This window comes from Anopheles merus, chromosome 2L (assembly GCF_017562075.2).
Source record: "Anopheles merus strain MAF chromosome 2L, AmerM5.1, whole genome shotgun sequence".
In the NCBI taxonomy this organism is placed as follows: Eukaryota; Metazoa; Arthropoda; class Insecta; order Diptera; family Culicidae; genus Anopheles; species Anopheles merus.
The window spans coordinates 8635656-8653550 of NC_054083.1; the positions used below are offsets into that span (position 1 = coordinate 8635656).

At 41.3% G+C, this 17895-nt stretch overlaps 1 protein-coding gene across 1 annotated transcript in view; it reads left to right on the forward strand.

Annotated features, from left to right (window-relative positions):
- Positions 1 to 400: 400 nt before the first annotated feature.
- Positions 401 to 17895, forward strand: part of LOC121594494 (putative nuclease HARBI1) — a 44768-nt gene continuing 27273 nt past the window's right edge. Inside the window, exon 1 of the mRNA XM_041917796.1 lies at positions 401 to 655. The gene's annotated coding sequence lies outside the window, so the exon portion shown is untranslated. The remainder of the gene's footprint in view (positions 656 to 17895) is intronic.

Sequence of the window (17895 nt, forward strand, 5' to 3'; positions counted from 1 at the left end):
AGATTTAGATATGATATATGAATTGTTTTCGTTAAATACACATTTTTTTAGCATTAAAAATTCGTATTTTGCATCCACACTCCATAAATCGACATTTTCACGTTATAATGTAGCTGCTGCCTGTAAACAAATATCGACAGCTGTTGTCAAACTGAATCTCAAAATGGCAACATGCCAAACGCTAAGAAGACACCTCCTCTATATTCCACCTTGGTTTTAAAATGACGTAAAGTCCCTCAACTATGGCGACCCCGCAAAGGCCCTTATCCACCACCTGATATTTTTAATCCACCTTGAGTGGGATATTAATTTGCTTTGAATAGCTTCACCTTGTCATATTCATACACCTTGACCGGGATTATCTAGAATATGTGTTGATCTAGCTGGCAACACGGTCATTTGGCATCAACTTTATAAATGGCTCATTGTGTTTTTTAATTGAGGCTAGAAGTTGCATTTTACTAAAAATTGTAGTTGTTGCAAAAGTAGAGCGAAAGGACTTGTTTTGATAACCGTATCCTGTTATGTTGATTGAGAAAGACACAAAAGCTGTCTTCTGATTAGCTGTCTTTTGCACATCGTGGTGCTTTTTTGAGAATGAATGGCAAAGCGACGCTTTTTTCGTGAAGTGGTATGAATTGGGCAATCACAACAGGTAAATTTTCTACAACTTTTTTGGGTCAATTACTTTTTACTTTTAAATTATGTTGCAAATCTATAAACATCGTTACAGTTACTCAGTGGCTATCAAATAGATGTTGGATTATAGTATGTTATAATATAATAATAATATAATGCCCCATAATATAATATTCCATTATAGTAAATATAAGACAAGAGTGGATTGTGTAATGTTTTACGTATTACATCATATATCGCAAAATCCAAGATATGCGGTTTATGAAAACGGACTGTGAATTAAGGAAAATCTCGAATGGAAAAGAATTAGTTTGTTGATGTAAATTTGATTATAATTGAAAGAAGAAAATAGGCATTATATTCTGCAATTGTAATTTTTCGCCACTAAAATCATTAACCTAAACACCTAAACCTAAACCCGCTGTGCAAAATCGAGGAGTTTTGTGCGTAGTTTTGTGCGTTGTTTTTTCGTCAAAACCGACGCAAAAGACTGCGCACGACTTAAGCCAAAACTACGCTGGCCATCGTATTTATGGCAGTTTTAACCCTGTCTCTGGCAACCAAAAAAATCATATTCCAGGCAACCGGGATACCCGGGTAGCCAGCGACTTTAGTAGCTTATAACTTTTGAATGCGCTATCCAATATCGATGTAATATTCTGATGAAAATTAAATAAACTAATGCAATTTCTATAACTGTGCATTGATTGGTTCAACTCACTTTCATTTTTTAGTAACAGCTTTTCAAAGTGGACATGTTTTTTTTAATTACAAAATGTAAAAAATGTTTTTTTCAGTACTTTACAAAATTTTCACAGCAAAATGGCTCAAGTAGATACGAGAACTGTATGTTGCACGTCTTTTATACATTTTTCAGAATTTTTCTATGAGCCATTCGAGATTTAGCCGGATATTCATTCTTTGATATGGAGGTCTGGTTGAGAATCTATTCTGATACGTAGAAGCCGACAAATCTGTCATATGTTATTCATTGCTTAAAAACGGGTTTTCAACACTAGGGTAAATGTACCAATAGTGGTGCAATTTGTAGAGGTACCGATGTGTTTTAATGGATTTAAAGTGTCAGGAAGGACAATTTCTGAATATTTTAACACTAAGCAATTGAAATATGTTTTATCTTCGCAATCACAATCATTTTCATCAGGAAACACATCAAATTTACGAAAAAATACATATTTTTGTGACTGCTTCGTTGTACCTATAATGGTGGTATAGTTCCTATAGTCGTCGTATTGTGTTCCTAAAGTGGGGGTAAGCAAAGATGCCTTAAAAACAGTGTATAATATCAATATAACTTAGTTTTGAAGCTGTTTTCGTGTGAATAGCAAGGTTTACTGCAATAATAATGATATCTTTCGGAATTTGATCGTAAAAAATGTATAAATATGATCGATGAAACTCTTGACTAAAGTACTGCATCACACCTGTCCTCAACCCATACCCAGAAGAGTTTGCTTGATTGGAAGTCGATTTTTCACTCAGTAGAATAAGCGAATTTCGGCCTTTGTTAGGTAAATTACTAACAGAAAACTCATTTTTGTTGCTTATTTTAGTGAAAACAGTACGAAATGTCAAAAATATTCTCGAAAAATCTAAAACGACCAGTTTTTATTGATTTTATAATTATAACCACTATAGGAACATGTCTGTTTTGTGTACCTATTATGGCACTATGGTAAAAAACACTTAAAAATGCATAAATATGGTCAAAAGCCAATAAATTTGAATAAAATAATATCATTTGATAACAATTATGTTAAAAAACTAATGATTGCGTTGTTATGTGGTCATTTAGAACGTTAACAAAAATATGAGTATCGTTATGACATCCTAAGGATTTTGGAAAAATGTTGACACATTTCACAAAATAATGGATTTGTCGGTCACTCAGTAACGGAATGACCACATTTAACTTTAAAACCCTTTGTAAAAGGCTAAAAAACATTTCACACTAACGTAAATAACTTAATTACTTTTAATTTGCCATATGAACCACATTTTAGTGCAATACCACCACTATTGGTACTAGCACCACTATAGGTACATTTACCCTAGTTCTCAATTGGGTTCAAACATAGAACAATTTGAAATTGTTGCTTTTCAAGTCGTCTGTTATGAGGAGAATCGTGAGGTACGCCAAGCGGTCACTAAATAAACTTTGCGCCGCCACGAAATTTCCGCGAGCTACCGCAAAATCCAACGGTAGCTGAGAGCGATCCAAACGTCGCAGAAAACGATCCAAACGTAGCTTAAAACGATTCAGACGTATTTGATTGCGATCCATAGCAACCGTATAAAAATTCAGAGGAAAGTGAGAGCAGGTGTAATTTTATAAAATGCACATCTGCGTCAAATGCAAAAACTTCATAAAATGGTCTCTGTTGGTAACTTATGTTGAATATATATAATGTAAAGAGACTGGATTTTTTAAATATTGTGTGAAATTTATTTGATGTTGGTGTCTTTCTATCAGCAATGATCAAAATGTAACGGTTTTTATTCAAATGGAAACTTCTTTATATGATAAATTCATTGTAAAAAAATCTGTAAAATTTATAAAAGACGTGTAACAAATATTTCTCAAAACTACTAGAGCCATTTTGCTGTGAAAATTTTGTAAAGTACTGAATACATATTTTTTACATTTTGTAATTTAACAATAAAAACCTGTCTTCTTTGAAAAGCTATAACTAAAAATCGGTAGCAAGTTGAACCAATCTATGCACAGTTACAGAAATTGCATTAGTTTGTTTAATTTTCATCAGAATATTACATCGGTATTTGATTGCGCATTCAAAAGTTATAAGCTGGAATGGGGTTAAGGTGCGGAACGAGCGTCATCTGTTGAAGGAATGGTAGAGCTATTACAGACGGCGGAGCAAAAAACGACCGAAAAATTCAAGAAGAGTGGCGTCCATTCTTCCTTCTCTTCCTCTCACTCCATCTTCCCTTCCTGCCTTGCCGTCAGTTGATTGTGTGTATGCGTTGGTGTATATGGACATCGCGGTTGTGTATTGTAATTGGTGGGTGTTAGTATTTTAATTATGATTGGGGTATTGATGGTTTATTTTATTTCTTGCCGCTGCCGATATGGCCATTTAATGCCCGTGTCAATCGAGGTTGAAGAAGGCTATCTCAAACAAGCGCAGGAGAACGTTTAACACTAATGTAATATTTTAAATTTGAACATGTTTGATGCTTTCATGACCTTCCAAGCATCATGTACCATGGTGTATAGTGGCAATAAACGAAAATTTACGAATGTGCCGAAATGTGTCTCGAGTTTTCTTATGTCGACACATACACACACAGTGCGAGGAAAGTGACCGTCCACTCTATCATGCCGTGATCCCCCTCCCCCTTGGTGGTTTGGATGCTTTGGATATTTATTTGTTTATTTGTTTTTAAGTTAATCCATTGATGGGCCTTAAAATAGCCCAACCAGCAATTTTACCTTTAAGGTAGCGGTCATCAATAGTGCGTGTGCGCGCGTTCTGGGGTTAGTACTCGTGTGCGCGCGTTAGTGGGTGAGTGCTTGCGTGCGCGCGTACATGCATGCGCGTGTATGTGTATGCGTGCGGAAAACCCAAAACTGTTTGATTCTGATGCGTGGATTTTCATCCGCTGCGACTATCAAATTCTATATAGTCTGTTCCCGAGTTACGCGGTTCTCGACTTACGCGGATTCGGAGATACGTGGTTTTCTAAATTTGACAGATCAAATGTCAAATCAGTACTATTTGCTTCAAGAATTGTCCTCTCTCTCTGTCTCTTGTTGGCCTGCTTACGATAGAGCACGCCGATGTGACATGTCCCGGTCTACAATTATTCCCCAGGATGCTCGGTCCCTGGCTGCTGCCTGCCATTCATGCAGACACCCAATCTCCGTCAGGCCACGCTTTACATGGTTCAGCCATCGAGTTCGCTGTGCTCCCCTGCGCCTTACAGGGTTTTCCAAGCCACTTCAATGTTGAAACTGAAAATTTCATCCACGTTAAACGAATGCTGAAGGCTGCACGGGTGAATTCAAGTCTGAAAAGCCAGTTCAATACAAAAAGTTTTGTTTTCAAAATCCTAACACTATTTTTCAATATCGGTATAAGCCATTTCGATCTGTCAGTTTGGCGGGCTCTCGCCACTCTCGCCAGGATAGAAAGAAATTAAATACGTCAAAATGTTCAGTGAGTGATGTTTTCTACATCATCCCAACGAATACAGTATGGAAACCATGAAATGAACAAAACTATTGTAAGACATTATACTTTATTTTCTGCACAAAGCTACAGCATACCGCACAAGTCCTATCTTGCCGACTTCTAAATATCGTATACAGGTGTCCCCCGAGATACGACTGTATTTGGGACCAAAAAAAAGTCCCAACGCAAGGCGTAAGTCGAAAAAATCGTATGTCGAATATCTGTCAATGTAAAGTTTATAACCGAAGTTGAAGAGTCGAAATCTATTATATCGTGTTTTTTATTTGAAATAATGTTCGATAATGTATAAATTTTACACAAAAAGTCGTTTACACAATATAGATATTCAATATCGGGTAGTTGTGGAATCTTTGGAAATTTGTGTGTAACGGTTATCAGCTCAGAAATTCAAAAATATACATCAATTTCTGCTCGATGACAACTTTTCACTGTCAAAATCAAAATCGTCGTATCTGCGAATCGTCGTAACTCGAGGGGGTCGTAACTCGGGGGACGCCTGTATCTGTCCATCTGACGTTTTTACCAGTGTCAAAAGTGACACACAAACTAAGGTTGTTAAAGTGTGACGTGTGTAACGAGATTTATATAACTAGCGAGCTAAATTCGATGTTTACAGCTCGGCCGTTCCTGACAGTAAATTGCCCTCAATTTGTTTCTATAGTGTTGCTGGGGGTTTCAGTTAAAGGGTCACAATTCACCGCAATCCACGACCTCAACTTGTCTGACTCTAAAATGCTATCATATGGTATCTGACTTTGTTTAAAACCATCGACATCACGGATTACGTAGCGATCATGTGGCAATCGTTTGTGTATGACATATGGTCCTTTAAATTAAGCTACAAGTTTTTTATTTGTATTGGGAGTATTATCTATGTTACGGATGGCTACTAAGTCTCCTTCCTCAAACTCTAGAGCAGGGCGATGTTTCTTACAAAACTGGTTCATGTTTACTTGTTGTGACTTGATTATGTTTTCTGAGGCCTCAGAACGTATTTTTTCCAAATTTCTAGGGTGTTCAATACTTCCATCAAGATATTCTGTCAACTCATCAATTACGGTGCCGCGCTGTTCAACACCAAACAAAAGAATGGATGGAACATTTTTTGTTGACGAGTGCACAGTGTTATTCAATGAATATTCTACCATTTGTAATTTTGAGCTCCAATCGGCATGATCTAAAGGATCAGAAATTTTGCTTAGAATTGGTCTTATTACTCTATTTACTCTTTCCACTTGACCATTTGCTTGAGGAGAAGAAACAGCAGTAAGAATGTGAGAAATATTATTATTTTCGAGAAATTTTTTAAATTCATTCGACGTAAAACACGTAGCACGATCACTCACTAGTCGTTTTGGCCGACTGTAATAGGCAAAATATTGTTTTAATGCATTGCATACTTCTTTAATACTTGTGGACGTGGCTGAGTATAGTTTTGTGAATTTTGTAAATGAATCGATGACTACAAGTAGAAACTTTTTCTTTGATTGCAGGGAAGGTAGTGGTCCTAGATGATCTATATGAACTGTATCAAAAGGAATTGGAGTTTTGTATATATTGTGTAAATTACGCTGATCTTTCCGTGGTGGTGCGGAGTAAATTATGCATTTGAGGCAATTTTTTATGTAATTCTGCACATAGTTTTTCATTCCAGCAAACCAATAGAACTTACTCAGTTGGGCACAACATTTATCAACACCAAGATGGCCAAGTTTTTCGTGGATGTTACGAATTAAGTTGGTTATCATGCCTTTAGGAACAAGCAGTTGCAATTTTCCTTGGGAAGGTTGACGGTACACAGTCCCATTCATTAATAAATATCCTTGAACTGTATTATTTTCAAGCCTAGTTTTTAGTGTTTGTATTTCGGGATCCTGTGACTGGGCAATTTGTAACTGGAAGTTGATGTCAATGTCGTCGACTGCAGCTACATTGCTACGGCTGAGGGCATCAGCATGACTCATTACATTGCCGGGGCGATATTGCATTGAGTAATCGTAGTCCTCCAAAAATAGAGACCATCTGGCAATTTTTGCCGAACAATTGCGATTCTTTAGGGTCTCTACTAGTGAATTGCAATCCGTGACTATTTTGATATGGATACCGTGCACGTAGGAATGGAAACGCTTAAGGGCATAAATTACCGAAAGAGTCTCCAGTTCGTAACTATGCAGGTTTGCTTCACTTGCAGAAGCAGTTTTGGAGAAATAAGCCACCGGGTGGAATTTTCATCATCTTGCTTCTGTAGGAGAATCGACCCAAATCCTATTGAACTCGCATCACAATGCAATTCAGTCTCTCTGTTGGGATCATATATCGCTAGGACCGGAGCGTTTAACAATTTTGTTTTTAATTTATTAAAAGCGTCTATACAAGTTTCATCGAAAACGAATTTTGTGTTCTCCTTCAACAAGTTACTCAAAGGTTTAGCAATATTAGAAAAGGATGGTACAAAGCGTCTAAAATATGAAAAAAGACCCAAACAGCGTTGCACTTCTTTAGCTGTTGCGGGTAATGGATAGTTCTGGATTGCTTTTAAATGATAGTCACTTGGATGTATTCCCTTAGAATTCACATGGTACCCTAAATATTCCAGATCACTATGACCAAATTTGCATTCATCCAAACGCAGTTCAAGCCCGTTTTTCTTTATCGTTCGCAAAACGCTATTAAGTGTTGCTACGTGTTCGTCTATATTTTTTGACGCAATAATTATGTCGTCCAAATAAACTACAAGTTTCCTTTCATCTATATACTCTCGCAAAACTGAATTTATAAACCGTTGGAATTGTGAAGGAGCATTCTTCAATCCAAACGGCATTCTCACATACTCATATTGCCCATCTGGTGTAACAAAAGACGTATATTTAATGGAGTCCTCATGCATTCTAACTTGATGGAATCCGCTCTTTAAATCCAAGAGAGTAAAAACCTTCTTATTGCTGAGATGTTCAAGACACGTGTCGATTAACGGTAAAGGGTTGTTATCCCGTATCGTGATGTTGTTTAGAGGTCGGTAATCAACACACATACGAGTCTCACCGTTCTTTTTGCGAACTAATACTAACGCAGAGGCATATGGGGCAACTGCTAGGGCGGATTATCTGTTTTTGTAAAAGATCTTGAACTATGTCTCGAATTTGATTTCGTTCAGCAAAAGATAATCGCCTTGGTTTACAAAAGATGGGAGTACTATTTGTGACACTAATTGTCATTGAATGAACGGGCTCCGTAATTGACTCTGTTGACACTCGCAAATAATGATTAAACACCCCAGAAATTATTTCCTGTGACTGTTCGTGGTTTAAATTGGAGCCTAAATCTATTTTTGCCTCCTCGGAACTAATGTCGATCGCACATAACTCGCTAAATGTCGTGGTTATATTTTCAGAGACAGTAATATTATTATCATCAACCGAACCAATGGACTGCGAATGAATATCCCCCCCATTCTTACAAGAACCCCGCAAAATCTCTAAATGTTCAAGACGCGCTCTCATGTGTGGTTGAAGTTCGTTTTTATTTATGGTTTTGTAATTCATTAAACTTTGTTTGGAATAACGGTAACGTATGTAATGCAAATGAATATTAAATTTTTTTAACAAATCCCGTCCAATGATAATAGACCATGCCATTTGTTTTTTTGGAATGATGATAAATGAATGGTTAACATAAGTGTCACGAAAATGAATTCTTCCTTCTGCATGCCCTAGCGATGTCAAAGGTTGATTTCCTAATCCGCGGAATCCAGAAAAACACGGATTTTGGGCAAGAGTCGGGACAAGCTCTTCGCTGACAAAACTCCTAGGGCTACCCGTATCAAACAAAGAAAGTACACGTGAGGGCAAAATCTTGAACTCATTAGAGACTTTGAAAGCAACACTTACCTCCTGAATAGCTTCTATCTGAACTGCGCTTTCATTATAGTTCGGTTCGTGGATAACATTTTTTTGATTTGCTTCACTATGGTAGATGGCAGCCGACGTCGATTGAGTACGATGAGTGCAATCTCGAGCAACGTGTCCCATATTTCCACATAGGAAGCAAGACCCATTTCGCCGTCGTGGTTGCTGGCAGTCCCGTTGATGATGCCCGTAGTTCGAACAATTGTAGCATTTTATACCTCCAACGTTGTCAGGTCTGGTCATTATCCTTGGTTTGAATGAAACTGATACCGGTTGCAAACGTATCGATTCGTATTTTTGCAAGGCTGTCTTAAGATCGGTCAAAGAGTTTGCAGAAAAACGAATCGCAGCAGCATTCACAGGATCTCCAATTCCATCGATTATTATTGAAACCAGTTCTTGTTCTGATATTGTGGCGTTTTTAGCAATGTTTTCCATTTCTAGCACATATCTTATGGTGCTTTCTTGAGGAAGAAGATGTCTACGGCGAAGCTGATGATATACACTCTCCGGTGAAGGTTTAGTCGAGAAATTTTCCAGAATTTGTTGTTTTAACTCGTCGTAGCTTGTAAACACTGTATATTTTGTCAGCATTGCAGCGGTACCATTCAAAAGTCGGCGCGTGATAATATTTTTTTCTAGTTCATTAACATTGAACAATTGAAAAGTTTGTTCAAGTTGCTTAATCCAACATTCGGCATTCTCATTCTTTTCGCCACTAAAACTATCAACTAGCCCTTCAATGCATTTGATTGTGTCCAACGGCAGTGGTTGTTGTATTTGCTTCATGTTGGCCATTTCTTGTTTAAGAAGCGAAACCTCTTTTTCCAGCTTCAATTGTTTTAATTTTGCAGTCAATGTCTCAATTGTACTCGCCGAAGCTTCTGTATTGCCTGACGCTGCTTCGGCACATGTTTCAAATTCCAGAGAAGATGGCGTGGTCTGGATAGTCGCCATTTTGCTTTCGGTGTGTGTTGCATCAAAAAGCCGCCTGACTTGGGTGATGGAAGCTGATTCAGGCACGGTTTCGCCAACTTCTTTAAGAACACCCATCATTTTATCCTTCGAAATAGATGGCTCCATTGTTTTCTCGTTCGATATCCCACTTCTGAGGTTGTAAGACATTATACTTTATTTTCTGCACAAAGCTACAGCATACCGCACAAGTCCTATCTTGCCGACTTCTAAATATCGTATATCTGTCCATCTGACGTTTTTACCAGTGTCAAAAGTGACACACAAACTAAGGTTGTTAAAGTGTGACGTGTGTAACGAGATTTATATAACTAGCGAGCTAAATTCGATGTTTACACTATCAATAGTTTGAATTTGTTTTAATGAATTTAATAATTGTTGTTTGCACGTTAAAACACGTTTTAACGGAAAACAAACCATCAATCATAGAACATTTTGACGTATTGCATTTCCTTCCATCCCATAGTGGCGAGAGCCCGCCAAACTGACAGATCGAAATGGCTTATACCGATATTGAAAAATAGTGTAACGATTTTGAAAATAAAACTTTTTGTATTGAACTGGCTTTTCAGACTTGAATTCACCCGTGCAGCCTTCAGCATTCATTTAACGTGATTGAAATTTCAAGTTTCAACATTGAAGTGGCTTGGAAAACCCTGTATGCCGAACTGGGGATCGCAATCGATCACCTTCTTGATGGGGCATGAGTCCGGCATCCTCATGACATGCCCCAGCCATCGTATCCTGCCAGCCTTCGCCACCGTCAGGATGCTCGGTTCGCCGTACAGCCCGCGATATATCTCACATTTCGTGCGGGCTTGAAGTCTTCTGGATCTCAGCAGTTGGCGAAGCCCATAGTATGCACGATTACCCAGCACAATGCGTCTCCGGATTTCGCTGCTGATGTCGTTGTTCGAAATAACGACCGTTCCGAGATAGCAAAACTCCTTTACTACCTCGAGACTGTCTCCGTCAACTAATACATTGCTTCCCAGATGGTCTGAGTCACCGGCAAGCAGGTAATTCATCTTCGTCGCATTGATTCTCAATCCAATTCTTGCTGCTTATCGTTTGAGTCGGGTGTACGTCTCACACACCTTGGCTGTTCTGCCGATGATGTCGATGTCATGGCGATCGTGCCACGAATATCGTGGTCTAGCCCCGCGCCTCGAATGACACCTTCAAGAGCGATGTTAAAGAGCAGACAGGAGAGTCCGTCACCTTGCTTCAGACCCCTGTGATAGTCGAACGATTCCGACGTCAAGTTCGATACTCTCACCTTGCACTGCACCCCATTCATGGTGGCCTCTAACAGCCGGATCAACTTCCCTGGGAAGTGGTATCGCTGCATGATGCTTCATAGCTCCTTCCGGTCTATGGTGTCGTAGGCCGCCTTGAAGTCGATGAACAGGTGGAGCGTAGGGATCTGACGCTCTCGGTACTTCTGGAGGATCTGCCGCAGAGTGAAAATTTGGTCGGTGGTGGATTTGCCTCCAACAATCCCAGCTTGGTAGATGGAGAAAAAAATTGTAGCAAGAGGCGCAAGTCTGCAGAACAAGATCAGGGACAGGATCTTGTAGGCGGCATTCAGGACTGTGATGGCTCGGAAATTCGCACAATCTAGCCTGTCGCCCTTTTTGTAGACTGGGCTTCCTTTCCTCCGGTAGTTCCTGCTGCTCCCAGACTTTCACGATCAGCTGATGCATTTCGATGGTAAGCCTCTCCAGCCTCTTATGCTGCATGATGGCGCTGGCAATCTCATCCAGAGATGGCGGGGGCATCTCGTCGCTGTTGTTACTGCTGTACTGCTGCTCTGGAGGTTGCCTTGTTTTGCCACTTGCGCCAGCCTCTCCTGTCTCTGCTCCATTCGGATGTCCTTTGTAGTAGCACTTCCACCTTTCGATCACCTTCCGCTCGTCCGTCAGGAGATTTCCTTCCGCATCCCGGCACATTGCGGTTTTAGGAGCAAACCCGCTCCGTGACTCCTTCAATCTCCTGTAGAACAAGCGGGTGTCCCCCGACTGAGAAAGCTGCTCCAGCAGCTATTCGTCTGACTCTTCAAACGGCGGCCTCGAAAATCAGGGTTTGCTGTTTCCTCAGTCGTCTGTAGATCTCCACGTTCTGACGGGTTTCATGCCGTAGCATATGGGCGCGCGCTGCATTCTTCTCGGATAGTGCTCGTCAGCACTCTTCGTCGAACCATTCCTTATTCGTACCACCATACGCCGGTGGTCTGCGAGGGGCATCTCCGAGCGCTGTCGCATGCCCCTCCGCCACATCAGCACACTTCAAAAGGTCCAGGTTGTGCCTTGGGGTGACCTGACTCCGTTGGTTGTTAACTGCAAATAGTTTCTCGTACAGTTTTACCATGACCAGGAAATGATCCAAGTCGACGTTTGCGCCTCTATACGTTTTAATGTCGATAATATCCGAGAAGTGCCTTTCGTCAATCAGGACGTGGTCGATTTGAGACTGTGAATTACCCCTTCGGGTGTCCCCAGGTGTCACTTAGATGGTGTACATGCTGGAAGAAGGTGCTGCGGATGCTCATGTGCTTGGAGGAGGCAAAGTTTATCAGCCTGAGGCCGTTGTTGTTTGTCAGCTGGTGGACACTGAAACTTCCGATAGTTGGGTTATATGCCTCTTCCTGTCCGACCTGAGCATTACAGGGTTTCCCACGATTTATTGGTCAGTTCCCATGATTTTTTGGTGCGTTCCCACGATTTTTTGGTCGTATCCCATAGATTTTTGGTTCGTTCCCATAATTTATTGGTATTTTCCGATTGGATATCAATACAATTGGACCAACAAATTCTGGGAAACGACCAAAAAATCGTGGGAACCCACCAAAAAAATATGGGAACCCACCAAAAAATGATGGGAACCAACCAATAAATCGTGGGAAACCCTGTAAGGTCTTCGATGATGACCTTCACGTCTTGTTTTGAGCATCGGTCGTACTCCCTCTCCAGCTGCGTATAGAAGGCCTCCTTCTCGTCATCGGAGCTCCCGAGGTGCGGACTATGCACATTAATAATGCTCAGGTTGAAGAATCTGCCATGAATTCTCAACCTGCACGTTCGCTCATTGATCACTCATTCTCTGCTGCATCGCACCCAGCACCATGAACGCAGTACTGAGCTCGCGCGTCTCTCTACCGCTCTGGTAGATCGTGCAGTTGCTACGGTACTAGCGCACCGTCACGCCTTTCCAGCATATCTCCTGAAGTGCTATTATTTCGAAACTGCGGGCTAAGACCTCATCGAACGCAATTCGAATCTTCCGATGAGAGGGTTTTGCAGTTCCATGTCCCCAGCTTCCAATAGTAAGTCCTTTTTCCTTGCGTGATTCTGGATCGATTGGTCCGATACGGTCTTCTTCTTGTTGATTTCTCATTGCATCTGTTTTTTTTATGAAGATGGCTTGCAAGACCTTTCCCCTAACCTCCATTCTCGTCGCAGGGCCTACGCTCGTTGGCTTTTTAGAATCCTGCAGCGAGCCAAGACGGAAGAAGCCAGCGAAGCCCTTTGGGAAGAGACATACGCTGGATGGAAGCCGCTTCTGACATGGAGAACCTGGCGCTCTTCTTGATTGTTGAATCTATACCATCCAGCTTCTTTAAAACAGTGTCCATGAAATTGTACATGCTTTGGGGAAGCATTGCTTGGATGGGGTTTGGCATACGGCCATGGATTAGGAACAGGAATGTGAAAGGTAATATTTTGCGTACGTTAGAAGCTATCGGGAGCAGGGAGCACTTTCTTGGTTGCCGGTGCCGGTGCAGGTGCTAGCTTTCGAACGATTCGGAACGAGCCAGGAAGCCGTGCGATCACTGAGCCCAACCTAGAAGGTTCAGGCTGCGCATGACTCGCTGTCGCCGTATGGCCCTGGCGGGCAAGGTTTTGCTTAACCAACGTTAAGCGAGGCGTCTTCGCTACCTTCGCCTCAGGAGCAATGTTCTGTTCGCTTGACGAAAGCCGTCGATTTTCATTGAAATAACCCAAAGTCTACTAAGCATAAAATATTTTGGTGAAATGCGTACAAGCGTACTCTACACCATTACATAAAACCTGCAATTGTTCTGCTGAACAATTGGCGTCATCGGACACGATTCGGGACGAGCTACACCTGCACATAACGGACAATTATTTGGACTCTCTGCAGCCCACAAAAACTCACATAACATATAAAAAGAATGTGGAAACACTTACTAGCCTTTTGAACTTGAATACACAATTTGTTGAAAAAAAACTGGCAATATAATGTGAGAGGGAATTTGCTGTGCGCGAGATAAGGCACATTATCTAGAAAGAAAATGTTAATAATAAATTATGGGCCAATTCGTGGGACAGGGAAAGGGTGAGAGGGGAGGGTGGAGAAGGATGTTTGTGGCACGTCACCTGATTATGTCATAAAGGATATAAAGGCAATGCGTATATTTTTATGGCCATTTATTTAGTTTTAAATAATCATTCATGATTTAAACACTCATAATGATGCAAAATAAAAAACCGAGCTCGAAAAATATAATTCATCTACGCTCGTTTTAAATTGGCTTCATAATCGTCGATCTGCATGGCAATCGAATGGTCTCAACACAAACGGCACGGAACTGAATACACCAGCAAGCAAAATAACACTTCAATTTCAGATTTGAACGGTTCTCGCATCGTCAAGGTCACATGTACGTAAAAAACACACATCATATAATATGTACTAACCCACCAATGAAGAGCTACAACCATAACCCATACACATTACCGTAATCAGTTGATAATCTGCCGTACATACAGGAGTGACCGAACGGCGCTCGCAATTCATGTGAAGCGGTCAGAAGGAGTCACGTGTTAGGAAAGGAGAAACAAGACACCGAGAAGGTGGTAGAGATTGAGATGTGTGCTATCACATTTTTTTACCATATTTATATTTTGTCCATCAACACTTATGTTATCGAAGTGTGCGTGTGTTCAATTTTTTGGCATTTAGAGGTATAGCTGGCTCGCTCACATGACATGGGCAACGCCCCTTAAAAAAAACTGCCTAGGCTCGCAAGCTCTTTATTGCGAGGGCTCTGAAGCTGTGAACTTGTATGAAGAGCGAGCCCCCGCGAGCCTTCGCAAATCGCTGTCACTTGCATTTCGGGGATGCAGCCTAGCCTGAAAGGGCACGGGGCATACTGCAAGTAATTAAGGACTCGACTATCACGGTGGAAATATTTCTCGACCTGGTCAGAGCCACCATTTGTGCCGAGTCGCATACTTAGCGGCGTGCGGATGGATAGGCGCGAAGGGGAAAGTTGCGCTAAAAGATAGCAATAAAATTTGCCTACTGTTTGAAACAGTAGGCAGTACAACAAAATTTACTGTAACACACCTAGGTGTGAAAAATTTTCTTGTTACGAAGTTTAGGTAAGGGGAGTATAACATAAAAAGAAAAAAAGAAAAAGAAGCTTTGGAAAATGCAGAAGCAAACAATGATTGGGAGCAACAGCAGGAGGGTCAATAGTTTAAGTTTAGGTTTATTTTTTTCCTTTACCTAGGATTAGTACTAAAATAAGATAAGATGTTTTTTTCCATACTATATAGAATTAGCTAGGATAAGCTTTTTTTAAATGAATTTCAAACTTTAGAAGTAAGATTTTTTTCTTTCTTTATTTAGTCGTACTCTTTCTTTAACAATATTGATACAGGTAGTTAGTTAGAATAGTTTTGATGTTCAAGTAATAGCTTTGGATAAAACTAGAATTAAAATAATATTGCGCTATAAACGCAGCGGTTTTTTTAAATAAACGAAACTATCTTTTAAATGATTTTTTGTGTTTTATTGCTGTTAGACGCTGTACTATATTTCATGAATATCACATAATAGGAACATATCACACATCATTTAATTTATTGACACGACATCACACATCATGTTGTGTTTCCCTTAGAGCAGGTTTGTTTTATTAATACTTTGTGTATCCTCTCTACACACTCGGGTAAGTGTGCGGTAATGGCACCACCACATACTCACTCGGTGTGCTACCCTCTACAGCTGCGAATTTGCACCAAATTGTAGTCGAAGGCCCAATAATGGTGTACGTGCTTATGTTCCGCATATGAACCGTACACACATTAATTTCTTCCGACGGACACGGGCTAGTGAAGGTGCTCTCCTGATGGGTGAATTGATGCCCCTCCACATGCAATTCTTCGCCCACCAATTTTGCGTCATGGCATAAAATAACATGACTATCCTTGGTCAGGAACCATTGATCGCGAAAATTGTCGCGCAGGATAAACCCTTTTCGAAACACAGCCTCAGTGTAGCGCCCCACGCTTCTAACAGTAGGCCTTGTATTTGGCACTACTTGCTTCAGCCGGTTTGCTTCCACTCGCTGCAGTTCGAAGATGCGATTTACCGCCTGCGCAAGGCTATACCGCCCGGTCTGCACCAATTGCCGGATGTCGTGCAACCTAGCCTCAAAATCATAGGCCGATATGGTGCCCAGGTCTCTAAACTTATCCACATCTTCCAGCACGTGTAGCAAACTATGGACGTTACTGTTGACCAGTTCATGGCTGTAGACTTGTGCATTGTCTGTCACTAACTGGTGCAACAGCTCGTCCGCATAGCCCCATCGTGCACGGTGGTATGATGTAGAGAACATCGTCATTGCAACGAATAACAGCAAAAAGTTGTCGTACCTCGGTCTTTCAAAACGGCCACTCCGGCAACCTGCAGTAACAGTTTGTGCTCTAAAGCTTTCCAGTGTTCAATGTACCGCAGGTCCCGCAATCGTCGTTTAAAGTCCGACGGAAGCCTGAGCCGAATGACATGCGCTGACAATGCACGCCTATTCTCTGCTGTCATACGACAATCACAGTACCGGTAGCCTCGAACCCAGAAATGCGTTAGCTTGCCAAAAACGCCTTTATCCGCGAAATGCATTCGCTCCGAACCCGGAAAGCTCCGAATCATGTCGAATTTGTTTAGATTCAAGAGTGGCGTAGTTTTTGTGCAATGCTCCCGGTATTTGTCTTCCCGAAACTCTTTGTCCGCCCTTGGCCGGGCGATTGCACCGTAAAGGAAGAAACGCCGACGCGTTCTGGCGTCATACTCCGTTTGTATGGTGCACTTCTGGCAAGCCTCGATCGCGTTGAACGCCTTAACACCTACAAAAAAAAAGTTAGCCATTGTACAATTACATATCATGTTTAGATTAATCACTTGCTTTGCCTTACCTTTGATGTATGCGCGCGCAGGTGCATCGGCGATGATTGCCCGAAGCTTTACCCAGTACATAGTGCTTTACCTAGTACACATTTTTAAACCGTTCGCCTGCAAACGGTTCATTTCCTGGACGAAATTTTCAAAATATTCGTCCAGCGAGAGTGGCTTGGACTCACCACAAAATATTGCCACCGTCATCACAGGGAGCCGGGGGACATTGTGAGTACGCATCAAGATCGGCCAAAATTGCGAGCGGCTACTTTTCAATAACAGTCGACAAAAAAGTCCAGCTCAAAACCTCTATCAGCTGGAGGCACATCACTGGAAAAGAAAAAGAAAAACATACACAGTTGCAAATGTTATAAAATAACTTAAGCCTTGATTTTAAAATGTTAATCTACTTACGGAAAATAGGATTGAAGGCATTTTTCGATGCCTTGGAACCAAAATTGGCCACCAGCTATCGACGATATTTCATCCTGTGATGTGCTGACCGGTGGCTTCAGTAGCGTACGCGCATCGCTTGGCAAATTGTTAAAAGGCGGGAACTGCCGCAAGTGACGCAACAGCAACGTGACGCTCCGTTGTGTTTGATTCGTCTCGAATGCCCAATTCCGAAGACCGTCCTCCATAGAAACTCCGTCGTAGGGAATTTGCGGCTCCAAACCCTCGTCCTGCACGATACCGTCGTCAAGCCCATCGGTTTCGTCAGCGCTGCTATATGCCGACAACGTCTCCCCGTCACTCTCTGGACCACTCGAAACTGAAGAACGCGTATCTTTAATTGTAAAAAAATAATTAGCACAGCCCCATTACTACACCAAAGCATACAGCATACCCATCGGTTCCAATTGATCGGATCCAGCTACTGGTTCGGTCATAACCGGACTGATCCCAGCTACTTGTTCGGTCAGAACTGACCT